The following is a 5,843-nucleotide window of genomic DNA, read 5'->3' on the forward strand; positions in this document are numbered from 1 at the left end:
CTCCTCCATCCTCTCCCCTTCCCCCCCCTCCATCCTCTCCCCCTTCCACCCCCTCCATCCTCTCCCCCTTCCACCCCCCCTCCATCCTCTCCCCCTTCCACCCCCCCTCCATCCTCTCCCCCTTCCACCCCCCCTCCATCCTCTCCCCCTTCCACCCCCCCTCCATCCTCTCCCCCTTCCACCCCCCACCCCCCTCTCCCTTCTCCTCCCTCTCCCCCCCCCACCCAATCCCTTCTCCTCCCTCCCTCCCCACCCCCCTCTCCCTCCCTCCCCCACCCCCCTCTCCCTTCTCCTCCCTCCCCCACCCCCCTCTCCCTTCTCCTCCCTCCCTCCCCCACCCCCCTCTCCTCCCTCCCTCCCCCACCCCCTTCTCCTCCCTCCCCTCTCCCTTCTCCTCCCTCCCTCCCCCACCCCCCTCTCCCTTCTCCTCCCTCCCCCACCCCCCCTCTCCCTTCTCCTCCCTCCCTCCCCCACCCCCCTCTCCTCCCTCCCTCCCCCACCCCCTTCTCCTCCCTCCCCTCTCCCTTCTCCTCCCTCCCCAATCCCTTCTCCTCCCTCTTGCCATCTCTCTCTCTCTCTTCCCCCCCCCCCACTCTCACCCACCTTCCCCCCCCCACCCCTCACCCTCCCCCCACCCTCTCTCTCCCCCCCACCCTCACCCCTCTCTCTCCCCCCCACCCTCACCCCTCTACCCCTCTCCCCCTCTTTCCCCCCCACCCTCACCCTCTCTTCCCCCCCCACCCCCCCCCTCTCTTCTCCCCCCCCCCCACCCCTCTCCCCCTCTCTTCCCCCCCCCCCACCCCTCTCCCCCTCTCTTCCCCCCCCCCCCACCCTCACCCCTCTCCCCCTCTCTTCCCCCCCCCCCACCCACCCTCACCCCTCTCCCCCTCTCTTCCCCCCCCACCCACCCTCACCCTCTCTCTCTCCCCCACACTCCTTTTCCCCCCCACCCCCCTTCTCCCCCTCCCCTGGCTGTCAGAAACACAGACACTGACAGACAGAGCGAGAGACACATACAGACAGAGAGATAGAGACACTGACAGAGACACACTGGGCGGGCCGTCCCAGCATGCTGTTGGAGGACTCCCGGTGCTGCAGTCGGTAAGTAGAAAATGTTTTATTCATTGATTTTTTAAATTTTTTTTATTTTATTAATTTTTTTTGGGTTGATTTATTGATGTATTTATTGATGTATTTATCATTTATTATTGATGGCTCTTTATTTGTAAAGCAGAAGTGTTTCGTGTTTATAAACTTCCCTTTAAACCCCCCCTCCCCCACGCCTAATTTGTAACCTACGCCTGATTTTCTAAAGAGTAGACAAGGTTTTTTCGAATGTACAAAAGTCTTCACTTACTCCATTCTAAGTTAATTTGGAGTAAGTTTTCACTGCCTAAACTTTGAAAACAGGTGTAAGTGGCCGTACACGCCCACTTTTGAAAAAAAAATTCTGTTCCAAAGTGAAACTGTTCTAACTGACAAGAACTGGAGCAAACTAAATGCCGAGAATTTGAATTTCTAAGATACTCCATTCTAAACCAGTTGCTCCAAAAAAACAGGAGCAACTCAGGCCGAAACTTGGCCCCATAGACTATAACCCTCAAAGCCTCCTTGATTAAGTGCAACATCCCCACCGACACCTGGGAGTCCCTGGCCAAAGACCGCCCTAAGTGGAGGACGAGCATTCGGGAGGGCACTGAGCACCTTGAGTCTCGTCGCCAAGAGCATGCAGAAAACAAGCGCAGGCAGCGGAAGGAGTGTGCGGCAAACCAGACTCCCCACCCACCCTTTCCTTCAACGACTGTCTGTCCCACCTGTGACAGAGACTTTAGTTCCCGTATTGGACTGTTCAGTCACCTGAGAACTCACTTTTAGAGTGGAAGCAAATCTTGCTCAATTTCGAGGGGCTGCCTATGATAATGATGTAGCTGCATTATAAATGTATTGCAAGTTACCTCCTCAAAATCATCCCATAAATCCCTAAGGCATTGCCTCTTGTTTCTATTACCCTATGTCTGTACAGTCTTTGGATGAAAATCAATAGCGTCCTGTAAAATGCACATTTTTTGCTATGACTCAAAACTGGAGCATGATACAAGCTTGTCCTTTCATGTACATGGAACAAAATTTATCCTACGAGAGGTAACTGACAGTGAGATTGAGTTTTTAAACTCAATCTCACTGTCTAACTTCTATTGACATTGTATTTTGGAGTACCAACGGTACAAAAAAAAGCTTATGGGAAAACTTACACATCCATACCAAACTAATAGACATGGTGCAAATAACACAAAAACAAATCACCAGTGCAGTAATAACTAGAAAGCACATGCACAACTGCACTGTATTCTCTTCCTATAACCAACACATTCCATTACAGCATTCCCTTCCTAATATCCTGCACATTTAAAACCACTTCATCTTTGATAACCAAATGCCAATGATAAACACATGACTAACATGACGATTTCCCCGAAGCAACATCGAAAGTTCAAACTTCATTCAAAACACACAAGGTTATTTTTAAATATTTAGTAAACACAAGTTATATACATAAATTGAATAAATACAAAAGCTGGGTATACTGTTGAACACCATTTTTATTTAACATACTAATGACTAGTGTTTTTTCATGAATAGAATTAAATACTATATTCAACAAATTTATATGCTGCATTTTTGTACTTAATAAAATGTCCTGTTGCTAGTCTTGTATGTCTGAATTTTTTTTAAAATGCTAAGTTACACTTGGAGCATCAGTCGAGCCATTACCTTTCCTTACTTAATTTTCATAACAGCAACTCTACTAACTAGAGTGGGTGGGGCCCAGATGCAACAGCTTGAAAACAATTCAAAAAGACTAATTATTAAAGGGGGCAAAAAGAAGCACTTTCTCACTCAATTTTAAAGAATGACAGGTCTGATAGCTCCATTTCTAAATGCAATGTCTAGCATAAATTTAAGCCACACCGACTAGGAAGTTCAATTCTTGGTTGATTCAGTCAAGCTGGTGGTATACTTGGCCTCAGTACCTCTGAAAAAAATCCATCAAAGTTCTTACCTAAAGATTACTCCTGGAAGGTCACACGCAGATGCCAGGTGAGAAAAGGATCAACCTTAACTGTGATTCATCAGTGGTTGAATAACTTGTCAACACTCACTGTCTGGGCGCACACATGAACAATGGCAATATGGAAAGAGTACCAGAAGGCAACAGGCACCTCTGATGAAAGGTCATCGACCTGAAACGTTAACTCTATTTCTTCACAGAAGCTGCCTGACCTGCTGAGTATTTTCCAGTGTTCTCTGTTTTATTCCTAATGAAGTGTCCACTAACATGAATCAGGATGTTCAAAAGCCAAGCGAAGAAAATTGGAGCGTTAAAGAGGAGTGGCAAAAAGAGTTACTACCATTATACAGTGTTAAAATACCACACTGTCTTTCATTGTACAAGTTGAACCTCCCTTATCCAGAACCCTCGGGACCTGGCCTGTTCTGGATAAGGGATTTTTCCAGACGAGGGGTGGTCACGTTAAATTGGATGGTACAAGTACTGTGCAAGGGGATATCGGGGCTGGCTGGCTTGGGGCTGGGAGTGTGGCGGGGGGGGCGCGATGGATCGTGGGGTCAGACCAGCAATTGCGAGAGTCAGCAGCGAGGAAGGACTTCAATTTGTTTATGTCGGAGTTCTGCGCATGTGCTATCCGGTAGCCAGGAATGGTTCTAGATAAGGGAGGTTCAACCTGTACAACATTGCCATCATCTGGCTGAAGAACAGTATAACAAAAAATAACGTCAACTTTTCCTTAAAGCTACTTATGGAAATCATGTTCTTAAAAAGAACTGATTTCCTCCCCCCGCCCTAATGTTTGGTTGCTGTGCAGGCTATTTAATCTTTCCCCCTTTAAAAAACGATGTGTGAAGTATAGTATAGTACACTTTTAGCTTTTACTGATCACAGGCAAAAGTCCTCCATGTGGGTGCTCTGCAGAACTATAATTGATATCTGTTCTGACCAAGCTTAGTTTGCAATCAGAAGCAAACTCAGGAAGACAATGCTAGATTAGGACTCAAAACAACAGTAGTGGATGGAAAAGGGGATATTATTTCTTTCAAAAGTCTTACAAAACAAATGTCAGCACATTTGTAGTAAGTAATTTTTGATGTTAGCCTCACTAAGTCCAGTAATTTAATTTGATGAGGGTGAGTCTTTGTTTCTCCCCTTCCGCTTTATTGATCTCGATGTCCCATCATGGTCGAGATGGTGGGCAACATAATCCTAGATAATTGCTAATACTGCCCTGAAACTGGCTACTGGGAAGTGGGCAAGAACAGCTATAGTCACTTTCCTGCTAATTTTCCCTCACCCCACAAGAAACTGGCCTCAGCATTTCTCTCAGCTGCAAGAGTGGCATTGGAAACACATCATGGAGAACCTCATCATACCACCTTATTACCCATACTAACCATGTGCATAACCCATGGCCTAATCCTGCTCCTATTTCTTATGTTCTTATTAGCATGGTGCCTCTGATCTCACTTCCAGAAAACACATGGAACAAAAACAGACACAATAAGGCTCACTACCATACCTCTCAGGCAAACACATAACAGGGACAACGATGGGGTCAAAAATATTATTTTACAATTATATACGCTCCAAGTGTAATATGTAAAGATATTATTTCTTTAGATTTGTAAGATTCCAAAATTCGTGGAAACCCCCTAGTGTTTGGACTCACTGAAAAGGAAATTCGATTTGGGCCTATTAAACAGAAAGTTTGGGATCCTAAAATGCATATGGAAGTAGTCTACGAGTCTTAACTAAGTTTGGGATTTTAAAAGGCATGTTTGGGCCTGTGGGGAAAAGCTGCAGAGACAGAGGGGTGGGATCAACCTTTACCTTTAGAATTTGGATATTGCAACTAATCAGTTTGTCTGGGGGAGCTGTTTAACCATAGTCAGGCTCCCAGAAAACATTAGCATTTAAACAATCGACCACGGAAGAAACAGCCCACCCACAGGACCCAATTAGAACATACATGTTCCAACACCTTTTCGACATGCATGGAAATATCTGGCTCAGCCCAGACTTCCCGAAGCCAAAGCAGTGATACGACAATGGACAAGAGCTTATCAGCTCATAAATAAGGAGTACCCAAAGTCTATCAACGTCATATTAAAACATTTAATCAAGTTTCATTTAGCTAGCCCGCCAAAACTTGAAGAAGACCACTTAAAAACAATGGGCAGCAAAACTTAAACAAAAGAAACGTTAGATTTGGCACGAAGATTAAACAGCCTCTCAGAGTATAACTGAGGGGCTATCGTACCAGGAAAACTATTCTGATCATCACTTCGTAACAACAAGATCAAGATCGAGAGCACACGGTGAGAAAACACCGGAAGAAACATCGCGACATCGGAGAAAAGAACTACAAAAAAAACAATCAGTGGAACATCAATACCAACTGACTTGGTAACAGCCATCGACCGGACCGCCGCAACCAACCGGGAAAATCAACCAAGAAAACCGGGGTCCACACAAGTTTTCCACTCTACAATTTGTGCCTAGACTATCCAGTGGGTAAAAATTACCTAAAGAACTTAAAACCCTATTGATAAAGAAAATTGGGTACTTACCAGAGATAAATCCAAAACGCGTCTAACCGCATCAGCGGACTCGCCCCAACTGGCTTCAATACGCAGCAGAGGTCTTCTACCACGTCCGGGGTACGGCTATAACCAAAGAACCACGAAACTGCAAAACAGCCCTAGCTGTCAAAGGATCTGGTGAGCATAAATCCCCGGAGCCCTAGAGTTTGACCTAGTTAGAGAATAAG

At 46.0% G+C, this 5,843-nt stretch overlaps 1 protein-coding gene across 1 annotated transcript in view; it reads right to left on the reverse strand.

Annotated features, from left to right (window-relative positions):
• Nucleotides 1–3,994, reverse strand: part of LOC139254652 (calcium-responsive transcription factor-like) — a 118,921-nt gene extending 114,927 nt beyond the window's left edge. Inside the window, exon 1 of the mRNA XM_070873783.1 lies at nt 3,062–3,994. The gene's annotated coding sequence lies outside the window, so the exon portion shown is untranslated. The remainder of the gene's footprint in view (nt 1–3,061) is intronic.
• Nucleotides 3,995–5,843: the final 1,849 nt, after the last annotated feature.

Source organism: Pristiophorus japonicus, chromosome 3 (genome assembly GCF_044704955.1).
Source record: "Pristiophorus japonicus isolate sPriJap1 chromosome 3, sPriJap1.hap1, whole genome shotgun sequence".
In the NCBI taxonomy this organism is placed as follows: Eukaryota; Metazoa; Chordata; class Chondrichthyes; family Pristiophoridae; genus Pristiophorus; species Pristiophorus japonicus.